Here is an 18456-nt window from a genome sequence, read left to right on the forward strand (position 1 = left end):
GAAAGCAGAACTACCCAGTACCATGAATTTCACAGATTTCCCAACTAATACACAAATTCAAACTTCTGTGCTTGTGGAAGGCATGGAGCTGTGCAGAAGGAGAAACAGGGCAGCCAAAGCTTATGGGTTTTGATGATCCCATGGGATATCTGTTGGGAACAGGCTGATATGATCCATGTCCCATTATCTAGATATGGCCTAGAATGGTTATTCAATCACATATATTACCTGATCTTAAACTTAAATGCTCTCTGTGTTTACACTGCTTACATAAATAACATATTGCTTTGGTCATTAAAAGTCAGTAAATTAGTATTCTGGATTGGGAAGGAACAGAATACTATCTGGAACAAATAAGATTGTTTTTAGCCAAATGTGTTTTGTTTATCAGCTGTATGATTCCCTTGTGATACCAGAGGCCAAATCCATGTCTTCTCCTTTTTTTAAAAAAATTAAATTCCAGCTATTTAACAAACAGTGTAATATCGGGTTCAAGAGTAGAATTCAGTGATTCATCACTTACATCTAACACCCAGTGCTCATCGTAACTAGTGCCCTCCTTAATACCCATCGCCCACTTAGCTCATCTCCCAGTCACCTCCTTCCGTCAACCCTATTTGTTCTTATTCTCTACAGTTAACAGTCTCTTATGGTTTGTTTTTCTCTCTCTCTCTTTTCCTCTTCCCATATGTTTATCTGTTTAGTTTCCTAATTCCACGTAAGAGTGAAATCTTTGCTGTTTGTCTTTCTGGGACTGACATATTTTGCTTATTATTAGCACAATACATTCTAGCTCCATCCACATTGTTGCAAAAGCCAAGATTACATTCTTTTTGATGGCTGAGTTATATTCCATCACATCTATATATAATTTATATAAATTTATAGCCCAGATAAAGGCTATATTTATAAATCGTTATCATTATATTATTATATATTATATATATAATCTTTTTATTATTCATACATATGTTGATAGACATTTGGGCTCTTTCCATAGTTCTATAGCTATTGTTGATAACGCTGCTATAAACATTGGGGTGCATGTGCCCCTTTGATTCTGTATTTTTGTATCTTTTGGGTAAATATCGAGTAGTGTGATTACCAAGATATGGGGTGGCTCTATTTTTAACTTTTTAAAAAAAGACTTTATTTATTTATTCATGAGAGACAGAGAGAGATAGAGAGAAAGAGAGAGAGAGGCAGAGACACAGGCAGAGGGAGAAGCAGGCTCCATGCAGGGAGCCCGATGTGGGACTCAATCCCAGACCACGGGATCACGCCCTGGGCCGAAGGCAGATGCTCAACCACTGAGCCACCCAGGAGTCCCCATATTATTTTAGTCTTTTTGGGACTTCCATAGAGAAAACTTACATACATACAGACTGGGTGGCTTAAATGACAGAAATGTGTTTTCTCACAGTTCTGGAAGCTAGAAGTCTAAGATCAAGGTGCCAACAGATTGGTTTCTGGTGAGACCTCTTTTCCTGGCTGGCAGATGGCCGCCTTCTGGCTGTGTACCCACATAGCCTTTGGTCTGTGCGCATGCACTCTTGGGATCTCTCCCTCTTCTTATAAGGACATCAGTGATGTTGGATGAGGACCCTGTCCTCATGACTTCGATTTACCTTAATTATCTTCTTAGAAGTCCTATCCCCAAATACATTCACATTGTGGGCTAAGGCTTCAAGATATGGATAGATTTAAGTCGGGCCATATCACGTGTGAATAAAATAGTTATTCAAAAAATTAAATTAGTTAAATTCAAAATTCAGAAAGCTCATCTTACCCTGCCACCTCCCCCTTTCCCCAATGAATTGAGCAGCTACTATGTGCTAGGTATGTGATAATACTCTGGAAGAAGATGAATCATACGAAAAAGAACTCACACTAGAGTAGAAAAAGAACTAACAAATGTTTTAATATTTCATTTCCTGGAAAAGGGATAGTCATCTTTTTTAAAGGATTTTACTTATTTATTTGAGAGACAGAGAGAGAGTGTGTGTGCACCCAAGCGGGGGAGGCGCAAAGCTCCTCCCTTCACACAAGGCAAACAGGACTGATGTTGGAGAACTCCTGACCTCCAGCAGGTATCATCCCAGTTCTATTCCCTCTTGTTCTAGGTTTCTAGAACCCATCCTTTAACTCATCTCCTGTACCCTCTGATCCTTCTTTTTCAGCAGCTGCCCCTCATTTCTCCATTTCTGACCACAGGTCTTTGCTGGTGACTTTCCTTTTTTTTTTATTTAATTTATTTTTTATTGGTGTTCAATTTACTAACATACAGAATAACCCCCAGTGCCCATCACCCATTCACTCCCACCCCCCGCCCTCCTCCCCTTCTACCACCCCTAGTTCGTTTCCCAGAGTTAGCAGTCTTTACGTTCTGTCTCCCTTTCTGATATTTCCCACACATTTCTTCTCCCTTCCCTTATATTCCCTTTCACTATTATTTATATTCCCCAAATGAATGAGACCATATAATGTTTGTCCTTCTCCGACTGACTTACTTCACTCAGCATAATACCCTCCAGTTCCATCCACGTTGAAGCAAATGGTGGGTATTTGTCGTTTCTAATAGCTGAGTAATATTCCATTGTATACATAAACCACATCTTCTTTATCCATTCATCTTTCGTTGGACACCGAGGCTCCTTCCACAGTTTGGCTATCGTGGCCATTGCTGCTATAAACATCGGGGTGCAGGTGTCCCGGCGTTTCATTGCATCTGTATCTTTGGGGTAAATCCCCAACAGTGCAATTGCTGGGTCGTAGGGCAGGTCTATTTTTAACTGTTTGAGGAACCTCCACACAGTTTTCCAGAGTGGCTGCACCAGTTCACATTCCCACCAACAGTGTAAGAGGGTTCCCTTTTCTCCGCATCCTCTCCAACATTTGTTGTTTCCTGCCTTGTTAATTTGCCCCATTCTCACTGGTGTGAGGTGGTATCTCATTGTGGTTTTGATTTGTATTTCCCTGATGGCAAGTGATGCAGAGCATTTTCTCATGTGCATGTTGGCCATGTCTATGTCTTCCTCTGTGAGATTTCTGTTCATGTCTTTTGCCCATTTCATGATTGGATTGTTTGTTTCTTTGGTGTTGAGTTTAATAAGTTCTTTATAGATCTTGGAAACTAGCCCTTTATCTGATTGGTCATTTGCAAATATCTTCTCCCATTCTGTAGGTTGTCTTTGAGTTTTGTTGACTGTATCCTTTGCTGTGCAAAAGCTTCTTATCTTGATGAAGTCCCAATAGTTCATTTTTGCTTTTGTTTCTTTTGCCTTCGTGGATGTATCTTGCAAGAAGTTACTATGGCCGAGTTCAAAAAGGGTGTTGCCTGTGTTCTCCTCTAGGATTTTGATGGAATCTTGTCTCACATTTAGATCTTTCATCCATTTTGAGTTTATCTTTGTGTATGGTGAAAGAGAGTGGTCTAGTTTCATTCTTCTGCATGTGGATGTCCAATTTTCCCAGCACCATCTATTGAAGAGACTGTCTTTCTTCCAATGGATAGTCTTTCCTCCTTTATCGAATATTAGTTGCCCATAAAGTTCAGGGTCCACTTCTGGATTCTCTATTCTGTTCCACTGATCTATGTGTCTGTTTTTGTGCCAGTACCACACTGTCTTGATGACCACAGCTTTGTAGTACAACCTGAAATCTGGCATTGTGATGCCCCCAGATATGGTTTTCTTTTTTAAAATTCCCCTGGCTATTCGGGGTCTTTTCTGATTCCACACAAATCTTAAAATAATTTGTTCTAACTCTCTGAAGAAAGTCCATGGTATTTTGATAGGGATTGCATTAAACGTGTATATTGCCCTGGGTAACATTGACATTTTCACAATATTAATTCTGCCAATCCATGAGCATGGAATATTTTTCCATCTCTTTGTGTCTTCCTCAATTTCTTTCAGAAGTGTTCTATAGTTTTGAGGGTATAGATCCTTTACATCTTTGGTTAGGTTTATTCCTAGGTATCTTATGCTTTTGGGTGCAATTGTAAATGGGATTGACTCCTTAATTTCTCTTTCTTCAGTCTCATTGTTAGTGTATAGAAATGCCACTGATTTCTGGGCATTGATTTTGTATCCTGCCACACTACTGAATTGCTGTATGAGTTCTAGCAATCTTGGGGTGGAGACTTTTGGGTTTTCTATGTAGAGTATCATGTCATCGGCGAAGAGGGAGAGTTTGACTTCTTCTTTGCCAGTTTGAATGCCTTTAATGTCTTTTTGTTGTCTGATTGCTGAGGCTAGGACTTCCAGTACCATGTTGAATAGCAGTGGTGAGAGTGGACATCCCTGTCTTGTTCCTGATCTTAGGGGAAAGGCTCCCAGTGCTTCCCCATTGAGAATGATATTTGCTGTGGGCTTTTCATAGATGGCTTTTAAGATGTCGAGGAATGTTCCCTCTATCCCTACACTCTGAAGAGTTTTGATCAGGAATGGATGCTGTATTTTGTCAAATGCTTTCTCTGCATCCAATGAGAGGATCATATGGTTCTTGGTTTTTCTCTTGCTGATATGATGAATCACATTGATTGTTTTACGTGTGTTGAACCAGCCTTGTGTCCCAGGGATAAATCCTACTTGGTCATGGTGACTTTCATTGGAGGCTCCCTACCACACCCACTTTCCTTCAGCAGCTGCTGCTTGGCTGTCTTCCCTCCTGGTGTGCACAACATCTATAGGCTTCCATGACAATGGCTGTGCTCTAGACTAGCTGATCAATAAAAGTCATACCAAATCAATTATAATACATTTGTTGTCCCCATTCTACTTTTGACCATTTTTCTTCATGCCTTTTAGGAATCCCAAGAGACCCTCTGAAATTACATGAATCAAGTGTCAAACTCATATCCACAGGGTCTGGTAGGTAACATAAATGACTGAAACAAATGGATATGGAGGCACTAGGACATAATGGGGACTGAGGCAAACTAAAGATTACATGACTCATCTCATGAAGATACAGCCCAAACTCAGCTTGAACCAAATGTTATGTGGGAACAAACTAGGGCCCACTCATTGCAGATCCTTTAATTTTTTTAAGAAGTCTCTTAGTTTTTTTTTACGCTGGTAACTAAGTTAACATTAAATATATATATTTAATGTTATACACACACATACACACACACACACACACACTGTATGAACCAACACTATGAGGGACAAAATAAACACACCTGTAACCCCAGTTTGTGACATGTGACATGTTGGTTAATAATAGAAATGTCAATAGGGCAGTGACCTGTGAATCTGTAATGGATGGCAACAGGTAATGACCATGGGCGACTTCATGACTCTCCAGCTTCCATCATATTCTGATGAGGAACAGAGAAATGAATTCTAGATGGAAGCTACATAATATTATTTGTTTTTTTCCTCCTGGTTAGGTGAAAAAAAAAGAGAGATCAATAATGTATTTTAGGGGCAACTCAATCAGGCCAAATAGCCATGAACTAAAGTCTGGTTCCAAAGTAACACACAGCTACAGAGAAACTAAATTCATATCTCTAAATCCAGGGAGGTTTTGAGGGTGGGAGGGTTCAAAGTGAACACAAAGTGAGCTGGAGCCTAGCCTCTGATTTACTAGCAATTAAGGTACTCAGAGTAAGACTTACACAAATGTGACAAGAAGAATTATGCTTTACTTATATGCACCCAGTGACCACATGCCTTTCCTAAAGGATTCCTATTACCTTTGTACCCCCACCTCCTGCACAACCTGCCCTTATGATCTTAATTTACCACCTCCCAAGCAGTGTGCTTAGGCTCAGGTTATATGAATAAGCTTGCTAAAACTCTAATTGTCTGAGCCCCAGGCTATTAGGTGGGCATATGGCAGCTGGAGTCCCACACCATCTGGAGCTGGGATTAAAAACAGAATTTTTCTGCCTTTGAGCCTAATCATGTTCCTCTGCACCAACACTACCTGTCCTTTATTCTTCCCAATTCCCAGATGTTCACAGTTCATAGTTGACTTTGGAGGGAAAGCCCCATGAAGGCAGGATTTTTGTTCTCCACACAGTGGCTGGCATTGGTAGATGTCCAATTAATTCTTTGTTTGCTTGTTTAAATGAATGAATGAATGACTGAGATCCAGGGACACCATTCTGCCAGTGGGGACTCAGGTATCACAGAACACTGAGGAATATGCATGTCTGATTTCATTTGTTTCTGAGCAAGCAGCTGCTGCTAGCTCATACAGTTGCCCAAATCAGAAGAGGAGCCCCTTTCTCAAGACAGTTTTATCCACCTAACAGGAAACTGTCCTCCTATATGGATTTGCTAAAACAAGACACTTAAATGCCATCTACTCAAAAATAATAACTATACAGATCTATGATGTCTATGCTGTGGACACTGTCCTCTTTAATGTGGCGCTGTGTGCACCAGACAATCCACACAGCCATGTGTGGCTTCTCTGTCTAGGACTGGCCAGTTTATGCTTTTGTCTAACTAGGTATTGGAGGCAGATTTGTCTTATTGCCTGACAGCTGGACTCTAGTTCATATTTGTTTTTAATTCCTCACTCAGCTACCCTTTGTCAACTTTGAGATAATGGCCAAAGTCTCAGAAAGTTTGCTGGATGATAGTCTCAGCATTACCCAGGCTTCCCATTCTGTAAGGTTCCTGCTTTCAGAGAGCTCTCTTATCACTCTTTGATGGAGAGCTATTTTCAAGAGCCATACAATTTCCTGACATTCTTCTTTACTTGTTGAAGACAAATTCTCTTGAGAGAGTACAATATCTTAAGTACTTTAAAAACACTGTGAATGCCATTGCCTCCCTTTTGAGTCAGGCTTTCTTTCTCATCAGTAATCTTCCCCTCTGACCTGCTTTTTATAGTCTGTTTTACTCCCTTTGTCCCAGACAGATGAAACAACTGGTCTGGAAAAGGTCAAATTCAGCATGCCAAAATAATATATATTTCTACATTTCCAATGAAAAGAAAGGCAAATTGAAAGATAACATTAACCAATCTGTCTCTGATGTTCCTGAGGAAGAGATGCCAGAAATGTGAAATTGTGAATACTCTTTGATCAGGGATGCTCGGATGCCAATATATAAACCAAAGGAGCATTTTATTTTATATACAGTCCTTTACAAACAAAGGGCAGGAGAAAAAGTGAAACAAAAAGAATATAACAGGCTACCCTACTATTAAAAAATGTAATAAAGCCAAGGCAAATCTGACAGGAACCAAAAATCTAGTTGGTCTAATTCCAGAAATACTAAAGTGAACATGATTAGTGTGTTTAAATAGGTCACAGTAAATAAATACCATTTTTTTTTGATGATCAGTTCAGCCTATTTGCCATGGCAACCAAACTAAATCTTAACATCCCAAGCAGACCTAAGTTGTTCCCACATTTGAGAACCCATTGCATTTTGTTTGTTCTTCTGTTTGGAATATTTAATACGTTGTATGGAATTTTCAACTCACTCATCCATCTTTTCCCCCATTGGATTGTTATTCCTTGTGGCAAGAACCACATGTTACATATTTCTATATTACCAGCGATGAGTATAATGCTTGATACATCAGGGGTGTCCACAATGCTTTGTAGGAGTCAGTTAGACATTTTTATGGACAAAATGTTTGTGTCCCTTTAAAATCCATATATGGAGCTTTAATCCCCAATGTGATAGTATCTGGAGGTAGAGCCTTAGGGGAATAATTAGGTTTAGAAGAGATCATGAAAATGGAATGCCCATCATGAGATTAGAGCCCTTTTAAGAGAATAAAGAGAGCAGAGCCCTCTTTCACCACCATGTGAGGATACTGCAAGAAGGCAGCCTTCTATAAACCAGGATGTGGGCCCTCACCAGAACCCATCCATGCTGGCACTCTGATCTCAGACTTCCAGCCTCCAGGACTGTGAGATATAAGTGTCTGTTGCTTAAATCATCCTGTCTGTGGTACTTTTGCTATAGCAGCCCAAGCTAAAACAGATGTTTTTCCATTGGTACAGAGGAATCAGATACCTGATTCTGTATTATGAAACCTTGCTTTTAGATAGTAAAGCAAGAGATGTCATTAGTAGCATCCTAAAGGCTCCAAGGACAATGTCCATAATAGAATATTTTTCCCTCACAGTGTTATTAATACACTGATTTCCTTTCATTTTTCCCGAATTTGCTGAAAGTCATTCATTTCCCAGAAATCTATGTGTATTCTCCTATTGCATACAATGACTCAAGCAATGACATACAGGGACCTAGTGGGAATCTGTGACCCTTGCCATATTGGGCATGAAGCAAATGAGCAGCATTTCTATAACCACTGTACTAGGAAAATGTTTAGTGATGCTACATAGCAAGTGCCATGTGATACACAAATGAAGGCTCTCATAAGGAAACCCTGCCCACCAAAGACTTCTAACATCTTCTAACATTCCACCATATTCAAGGATAATCCAGCAGAGGGTTTACAGACCACAGAGAATAACTACTCTGTAAAAAGAGTAGTTTCTGGCATAATCCAGTACAGAACATTGTGATCGGGATGGTAGCAAACATCACAACTAACACTTGAGAGCACTGACTACCTGCCAGGCACTTTGCTAGGGACTTAACAAGCACACATCCTTGGAGCCATCCAGGGAAGGAGGCACTCTTGTAATATATATTTTATAGATAGGAAAAATCTGAGGTTTATTAAACAAGTTAGTATTTCACCTAAGTTCTCATAGAAAGTAAGAAGCAAAGCCAGGCCTAGACCCTACTCTGTCTCTGGAACTCTGTACTTTGAGCAAGTGTGGAAACAGAAATCAGGTGTGGTAAGCAACATCAAAACTTACCAATATGTTCGGGGTCTTCTCTCCCACTGAACATGTGGGTGGATTACATGGCCTTACCCATTTAAGTTAGTCTTGGTCCACTTTGGCTAATGGAATGACATAACATACTTCAGGTCAGAAGCATTTAAGATCAAGAGTGCAATCCGCTACTTCTACCATAGCAGAGCCTAACGCCCCATGTTGACATAGCAGCATCAACCAATGTCTACTTCAGATATGGGACCAAGGATGATAATAGAGAAGGACCTCCTCATGGGCCAGGCCAAGGGCTGTGGAGATTGATGGACTGAGAGACTTCCCTGGAGATCAAAATAGCGCTCAGACTAGGAATATTCCTCATCTCCAAATGGAGCCCAGTCTAGGGATAGGCCTTACCACCACAAGGCAGTGAGTTTTCAGATTTGCTCCAAGCCAGTCACTGCCATGTGTCTCTCATTTTTCCTCTTTCAGAATGTGAACATTTATTAAAGTTATTCTGTCCCTGATCTACTGGGAAGGCCCTAGGGGAGGGGCAGGTGACTTGTGTTTTTAGCTCACAGAGTTTCATGGGGATCTGGGATTCTCTCTTTTGCAGGAGGTTATGATCTAAATGTTCATATGTTGGAATCCTAACTCCCAGGGTAATGATATTAGGAGGTGATTAAGTCATGGGGGCAGAATGCTCATGAATGGGATTAGTGTCCTTATGAAAGAGACTCAAGAAAGCTCCTTCTCTTACCATGTGAGGACACAGCGAAAAGATGCCATCTATGAACCAGGAAATGGGTTTTCACCAGACACCAAATCTGCTGGCATCTTGATCTTGGACTTTCCAATCTCCCTAACTATGGGAAATAAGTTCCTCTTGTTCATATACTACTCCATCCCTGGTATTCTATTACAGCAGCCCAAAAGACTAAGACACAGGGCGTGGAAACATATTCCATGTAGGGAAAAAAAAAGTGAACCTAATACATGGTTACCAGATTATAGTAGGCATTATAAGTACTACCAATGTTTCTCTTCTCCTCTTCTTCTAGGGATACTAGAGGATTGTACTTCTCTCTCTCTCTTGAAGTTAGGCATAGCCAATGGTCTTGCAATGGGACAGGAATAAAAATGATGTTTCACTTCTGGGTACGTGTGTTTAGGATCCAGTGCATGATCATCCATGCTTGTTTTCCCTGTCATAGCAAACTCTGAAAACCTGCGTTTTTTCACAGATTAGGAGCAATGTCAGGAGATGATAAAGCTTTCACAGGCCTGGGCCCCAGGATGACCACTGAGAACACTGTCCCCTGCCGACACAAGTTAGATATACAGTACTAGAAAAAAATGAAGACTTTATTGTTTTAAACACAGAGAGTTTAAGGATTGTTTGTTGTCATAGCCTATTCTGTAATACTCTAAGACTTAGCATTATGAGAGCCCTGAGGTTAGAAGTTTGTATCCCAGCTCAGATTGGACTTTGTGGGAGAAGGAGTCTAAAATGAACCCAATCTCTTCATTAACACACTGATCAACACCTGCTCCTTAGTGAAGAAGAGGCGAAATAAACCAGAGGTTATTGTAAATGCACATATATAGTAAAAGAGATACAGTTTAGGGAGCCACTCATTTGCCAAAGTGAAACAAAACAAAACAAAATCTTTATTTATCTTCAAAAAGAACGGACTTAAAGAGCCTTTTAGAGATCCCCAGAGAGAACAATTCCCAGGTAAGAAACTCCTGGAACAGCGGTATTTCTCATAATGTGGGATGTGAATACATTATGTTAGAATCACTAGAGTTTTTTTTCAAATCCAAATCCCTAGGCCGTACCACTAAAACTCACTGCTTTAGCAAATTCTGTTTCAAGGAGCCTTCTTTCTGTTGAGTATGCCACATATTATGCTCTGATTTTTCCTAGAGTTACATAATTCCCATGCACTACTCCCACAATCCCTTTAGATCAATAAATGTTTTAAGACCATTCAGAATTCCTTCGGAATTAATGCCCAAACTAATACTAAAAAGTGAATTATAATCATCTGGCCTTTGAGCAGGTATTCTTTGTGGACTTGAAATAAGGAAAATTCCATTTCAATTACCAGTGAAATAATATTTGAAATATTCTTTGGTATTATCGTCAAGTATATTAAGCACCAACCATATTCTTAATTTTAACCATCATTCTGAGCATCAAGTTTGCCAAGATAATGGTCTCATTTCTCAAGGAATTCTACAGTTACCTAAATAAACAAATATAGTTGTTTCTCACTATTTGTCATTAGTATGTTCTATAAAGTCACCACAAACACTGACTTAGTGAATATTGAGCCACTGCTCCTAAGAAATATGGAGTTAAGTTCCTGTAAGCCTCTGATTACATATTTGTCATCTGATAAATACATAACCTTGATTTCTGAGTATTTCTGTTCAAAGACAACTTACTTGATATATGTTGCTGGTCAACAAAGCTTATGTAACACACGTGTTTTTCTCTGAAAGGCACATCACAGTCTTCTTGCACTTAGGAACACTACACAGCACTTCAGCACTATGCTGGGCGGAAGGGCATTTTAAACGAAATCACCAACAAAAAGCACAAAAATGTGAAAATGTGTCACAAAATATACCACCAAGAAGATGCTTGTTGACAGTATGAGAGCTGAAACAAGAAGGCAAAGCATTGCTAGTGTGACCTCAGTTGGGAACATTTACGATGAGTGGCTCAAATTTTTTGCTTCTGTGAATGTGCCCATAAGTGACCATGAAAGGTCCACCAGTATTGATTTGTGGGTTACAGATACATTTTAGCAAGTAGGAAAATTGATAAATATGTAACTATGAATAGATGAGGAGAGACTGCATATATATAACATGCAAATTGCTGTAATGGAAGCACAGACAAGGCACAATGGGTTTGCAGAGGAAGAAGAGAACTTGGTGCATGGGGAGGGAGGCAGAAAAGCCATCAGAAAGGAAGTAATGTTTCGGGCGCCCAGGTGGCCCAGTCAGTAAGGCATCTGCTTCCAACTCAGGTCACGATCTCAGGTCCTGGGATCAAGCCCCGCGGTCTCCCCACTCAGTGGGGAGTCTATCTCTCCCTCTCCCTCCTGCTCGTGTGTGTGTGTGTGTGTGTGTGTGTGTGTGTGCATGTGTGTGTGTGTGTGTGTGCATGTGTGTGTGTGTGTGTGCTCTCTCCCTCTCTCCCTCAAATAAATAAATAAAATCTTAAAAATAAAGAAGTAATGTTTAGCAAAGACTTGCCATGTGAACAAGAATTGGACCCACAGACAAACAAGAAGGGAGCGTTCCAGGAAGAGGAAAACGTGTGTGGGAAGAATGAGATTGAACAGACTAGCAGGCAACAATCCTGAAAGGCCTTGTACTCCATGCTAAAGAGGTGAAGAGCAGCAAATGCTAGCCTAGTTAATTGAGTAGACTCTCCCAATTTGCATTTCCCTTCTATTTGCCACCTTGCTACCCCACTGCCAAGTACCAGGAGAGTGTAAATAATTATCTTCAGAATAGCAATTGTTTGCCCTATTCCTTTTGTAATTTCTCCCACTTAAATTTCATTTCTAAGCATGGCTCGCCTGAAAGCTTCACATTATGATTTATTCACTGAGTAATTTCGCATTTAGGAGACAATGTTTTGGCAATGTTTTGATTAGATGAGAATCCAAGGCACAGAACATGACATGAATCGATATCTGTCTAATCCTCAGATAACTACAACTCAATCACATAAAACCAGTCAGAGTGGCTATGATGTCTACCGTGTATCAGTAGCACGTCTTTAACTACGGAGGGGAGGGGAAATACCACCAAGGAATGAGTTTCTGTGTATCTGGAAATCAATCAATTCAAAGACTGGACGATTTAACTGGCCTGTCAACTGAGTGGGATTTACATACCTGGGGGCCCTGTACTTGTTGTTGTCATTGTTTTAAGTACCTGGGGTCTTCTTGTTGCTTTGCTAGACCTTAGAGAGAGAGAGCACAGGCAGGACTGTCTTTCAATCGCCAAACGGAATTACCCCAGGTACCCAGGTGACCAGATGTGGCCCATCATTTCTTTCATCATTATAATCCCTTAATTATCCTTCTTATGCTACTCTTACTTTCTTTCCCATCCGTTCTCCACGTTCCTGCCAGCGTGACCTTTTCAAAGTAGTAAAAACAATAATAATAATAAAAAAAACAATATACTACATCCTAGCTTAGAAATCTTCCCAAACTGACCTTAGCATAATTTCAAGACCCAGCTTGCTCAGGTTTCTCTTCTTCAACACTCGGTGTTTGAGCTAATGACGAAAGTCGCCACTATTTAATTTTCACCTTCCAACCCATGATTTGTCCTGACTCAGTACCTTTGCACATGCTGTTCCCTTAGTTCGGAACATTGTTCCCCATGGCCCACCACAAATTTCGGCTTATTTGTTCTGTCTCATCTCAGACATCACCTCTTTCAGAAAGCTTTCCCTGACCACTCCATCATTCCCTCTTCCCCGCCCAATAGGGCTTTCATTACTTCCTGTATTTTTCCTAACAAGAGCACAGATCATCCTATATTATTCTTTCCCACATACTTGACTATCTTCTCCCATTAGACTATGCTTCACCAGAGCAGGGACTATGTCCTATTCACTCTTGTATTTCAAGAGCCAATACAATGTTTATAAATGTTTGCTGAATGTTTGGGTGAATGAACAGTGAGTGAATCAATACGGACTTCTCCCTCTGAATACAAGACACAGGATTTAGAATCTGAAAAAATGGGCATGAATTCCATTTCCACCAGTTACTGGTATGTGATCATGGGCAAGTCACTTATTCTTTTTGAGACTTAATTCTAACACCTCCTTCACAGAATGGTAGTGACAGTTTATTAAAACATGCATAAATGGACACTATAAACTGTGATTTGTTAAATTCATGTTAGTTCTTACATATATAGGAAATACACTTTTTTTTTGTTCAGAGGGTTAATGTTTTTAACCATTAATTTCATTTAAAAAGAGAGTTTAATTTGGTGCTGTGGGTGCAATTTTATTTTATAAATGAAAATCATTGTACTGTGACTAGATTAGGATATTAGGACTGTCATGAAATGCAACAAGAAATTGGAAATGTGCTTTAAAAAAAGGGAAAGGCTAAATAGAGGGAGGTTGTAATTCCAAGTTTCCAGTACTCACTGAAAAAAAAAAAAAAGAAATAAAGAAATATACTATGCAGAGATTTAAAAAACTCTACCCAGTATAAAAAATATGCTTATGATAACTTTATCTGCTGACATGGAAACAATAATTTATAGCCAACCCATTTTCTGTGTGGTCAAGTGGAAAACTGGACATTGCAGATGATCTTGGGGCATGTAGACAACAGACATTCTACTCTTCAGCTCATTCAACCATACAGAACTCTCAGCGCACTTTTCTAAAGACCCTGCACAGAAAGCTTTGTGGGCAATAGCCTAGCTCCACTAAATGACTGGAGGAGTTAACAGACAGTCATGCTTATCTGAAAACTGACACAGAGTATTTCTCACTGTTGGTTTTCAGACCATTTCCAAATCTACTTCTTTTTCAATTTCTAGATCAGCAATCATTTAAAGTTTGGAGAATGGCTGGTTTATTGGTATATGACCTACCAGTGAACTCTAATATGGAACAAACAAGTTGTTCCAATAAAACAAGGGCCTTATTCAAACCAATTCCTGCCCCCAAACCTCAACTGCAAATGAAAGTCATGTCAGCAGGTGGATTTTTCAGTTGGTGTTTTTACTAAATTGCAAAAATAAAGTCTGACAGCAGTCTGGAAAATATTTCCCCAATTGTTTCCTCTGAGCTCTGATAACAGATTGGGCAGGCCCTTAGCTCCCCTCTTGTTAGTGTTTATCTCTGCATATTCATGTTGCTTCAACTCTCCTTGTCTACTTGTCCCTGTGCTCTCAGAGGAGAAACTGTCCATCTCTCTCAGAAGATTATGCTTTCCTGTGAGTTCTGTGCTACTTTGTCTTTCTATCTAGTAGGCAGGGAAAAGATAGTCAATAAACTTATTGATGAATTGACCATGATCCATTAATAGATCCCTCTGAGGGATGGTGCCACGTGAAATACAAAATAAGTAAGATAGTCTCTTCCCAAAGGACCTTCTGGCCTGGCCCAGGAGATGAGACACATAAACAGCAAGATGCTGACTTAAGAGCCGGGCTCTTCTACAGACCTGTGTGAGTTGTTCATTCCCTCCAAATATCAGTTTTCCTCTCTTTATAACAGAAGCAATGATGGTCCAAATCTCAGGGGATTATTGTAGAACTGAATGCATTAATGAACATAAAGCACTTAGTGCAGTGTGGTTCAAGGTAAATATTAGATAAGTGTTTTAAAAAAACTAATTGAATACATATAATATGGTAGAAAATCTCATATTCCTGCAACTACCAAATGACTCGTCAAATTAAATAAATGTTCTACAGTAGATGGAACTAGACTGTATTATGCTAAGCAAAACAAGTCAGTCAGATAAATATATGATTTCAGCTATAAGTAGAATTTAGGAAACAAAACCAATGGACATAGGGGAAGGGATGGAAAAATGAAATAAGATAAAAACAGAGAGAGGCAAAGAGGCAAATCATAAAAGACTCATAACTATAAGGAACAAACAGGGTTGCTGGAGGGGAAATGGGAGGGGGATGGCTAAATGGCTGATGGGCATTAAGGAGGGCACTTTTTATTTTATTTTATTTATTTATTCATGAGAGACACACAGAGAGAGGCAGAGACTCTCTCTGAAAGAGAAGAAAGAGAAGCAGGCTCCCTGTGGGGAGCCCGATGCGGGACTCGATCCCAGGACCCCGGGATCATGACCTGCGCCAAAGGCAGACCCTCAACCACTGTGTCACCCAGCGTCCCAAGGAGGGCACTTGTTGTGAAGAATACTGGGTATTATATGTAAGTGATGAATCACTAAATCCTACTCCTGAAACTAGTACTACACTATATGTTAGCAAACTTGAATTTAAATTAAAAAGAAAATTATTCCAACCTTAAGAAAAAAAGAAAAAAACAGATGTTCTATGATCTTTTTATAAAACATGCTAAATACCATGGAGAGTAAATAAAGGATTTTTAAGCAGGAGTCTGACATTTGTATTAAATTAATTTATTTTAAAAATAAAAGCTAATAAACTGAGTAATGAGTATATTCTTGTTTTTCAGAAAGCATAAATAAAATCTATCTACTCATTCATCCATCTACCATAGGACTATGTCAGTTAATCTATCTATCTATCTACCTACCTATCTCTACTTTTATTATTTCTTTTAGGTTTGGGTATCAAAGTTAAGTGGCACTCATAAAATGAATTGGGGCTGTAAAGTGAATTTGGGAACTTTCTTTTTCTATGTCTGGAATAATTTAAACACTGGAATTGTTCTTTAAAAGATAGACAAAATTAAGCTGAGAAATTATTTGATTCCATTGTCTTTTTTTTTTTAAACAGTAATCTTTAGTCCTATTTCCAATGTCTGCTATCAGCATTGGTCTATTCAAATTTTCCAGTTCTTCTTATGCCAATTATGATGATTTGTATAGAAATCTAGAAATAGAAAAAAACACCTATTTCCACTAGGTTTTCAAATTTATAGTAGTGCCCCTGCCCTAATCTGCAGGGGAAATGTTCCAAGACCCCCAGTGGATGCCTGAAACTGCAGATAATACCAAGCCCTATATATACTATGGGTTTATTTTTCTTATACACACATACTTATGATAAGTTTAACTTACAAATTAGAAACAGCAAGAGATTAACAATAGTAAAATAGGATGATTACAATATACTGTAATAAAAGTTATATGAATGGGGTGTATTTCTCTCTCTCTCAAAATATCATATTGTAGTGTACTCACCCTTCTCCTCGTGATGATGGGAGATGCTGAAATTCCTACATGATGAGATGAAGTGAGGTGCTTGACATAAGCATTTTGACAATGCCTTAGGCTACTACTGACCTTGTAATGACAGAAAGAGGATCATCTGCTTCCAGACCATGGTTGACTAGCGGCAATTGAAGCTACAGAAGATGAAATTGCAGATAAGAAGGGACTTCCATATTGCCAAAAAGTTGCACGGTGTATTCTTTCTATTTTATCTATAGTTTCTTTTGAATCTGCAGCAAAGCCTCCTTTTTTCTAAGTAATGACACTTTTCTTTCTCTTTCATCTTCTTCTACATTGAAGTCTCTGTTCCAGTTACTTTGCTTACTTTGTGTGCTTTCTCATGTATTTTCCTTTGTGGGGGCATAGCTACAGATATCTTTCTTTCAGCCTGATGAATGAACTATATCTTGGTTCTACCTTGGATCCTTGGGTTTTAGACCTTTTCTCTAAGACATCTACCACTTCAAATATTGCTGAAGATCAAAGCCAGTATGATCATTTTGCCTTTCTAACCATCTTTCTCTTTCCTCCTGGAATTGTGACATTTCTCTTTATCTTAGAATTCAGGACTTTTGGCAGGATCTACCTAAAAAAAAAATCTTTCCTCTTCAGTCTTTCAGGAACATGGTATACACTTCCAAACTATAGTCAGGGCTTTCTTTAGCTTTCTCATCCCTCTGCTTCTTTTTCTTTGGCTGGAATTCCTATAATTCCCATATTAGGCTTTTCATAGATCTTTCCTCAAAGTCAGTTCTCTTATCCATCACGATTTCTATCTCTTTGGAAGTTGGCTCTGTGTCTTGATAAATTTAATCTTTCAGACCAATACACAGCTTTTAACTGGGATAATGTTCTTCCTTCATCTACTGAAAGTTTTTATTTATAAGCCATGTTTTAGTTTCAGATAGTCTGTTTTGTGCTCTCCTTATATATTTAGAATGTTCTTTTCGTTGTTTTATTCCTGTTATCCTTTATCTTCTCCAGCAACTATATTTCAATGGCAGTTCATTCCAAGAGTCATGCTCAGTCTTTTTCTCTCTACCTGGGCTCTTGGTGTGCCTTATTTTCCCAGTCTGCGTATTAGGCCTCAGATGCAGCTGCTGGGGCACATTATATGGCCAAAGGTCTGAAAATAGAAAAAGATACACTGGCCTCTGCTTTTTTGAGTGCAGTAGGTAGGCAGTCAATCTCCATTGATCGTCTCTGCAACCAATTTCCTCCCATTTGCTCATTCTTTGAAATAGAGAATATTCAGCCCATCTGTTCAGCTATTCCTCAACTCTTTGAGATCCATAGTGAAACTATGGAACCTGGTATCAATTCTCCCCTGAGTCTGACCCAGAGGGAAGATATTTCTGCACCAGCTATCCCCAATAACTGCATGCCTACCCTCAGAGCATTCTTCTGGAAAGCCCTCAACCACCGAGCTCAGAAATAGAGACTGGAGTTGAGAATAGAGTTGGAATAAGGCTATATTGAAACCACCATCTTCCCAGAGTCCCCTCTGTGTGTGTCAGGGAGTATATGTTTTATGTTTGTGGGTATGTGTTTTAACTAGCATTTATTGCATACTTACTAGGTATTGTGGGTCAAATAGTATTCTTCCAAAATTCATGTCTACCTGGAACCTGTGAATGTGACTTTATTTGGAAATAGGATCTTTGCAGATGTAATTAGTTAAATTTAGGTGAGGTCATACTGGATTAAAGTGAAACCTAAATGCATCTACTGGTATCT

Source organism: Canis lupus, chromosome 6, assembly GCF_003254725.2.
Source record: "Canis lupus dingo isolate Sandy chromosome 6, ASM325472v2, whole genome shotgun sequence".
In the NCBI taxonomy this organism is placed as follows: domain Eukaryota; kingdom Metazoa; phylum Chordata; class Mammalia; order Carnivora; family Canidae; genus Canis; species Canis lupus.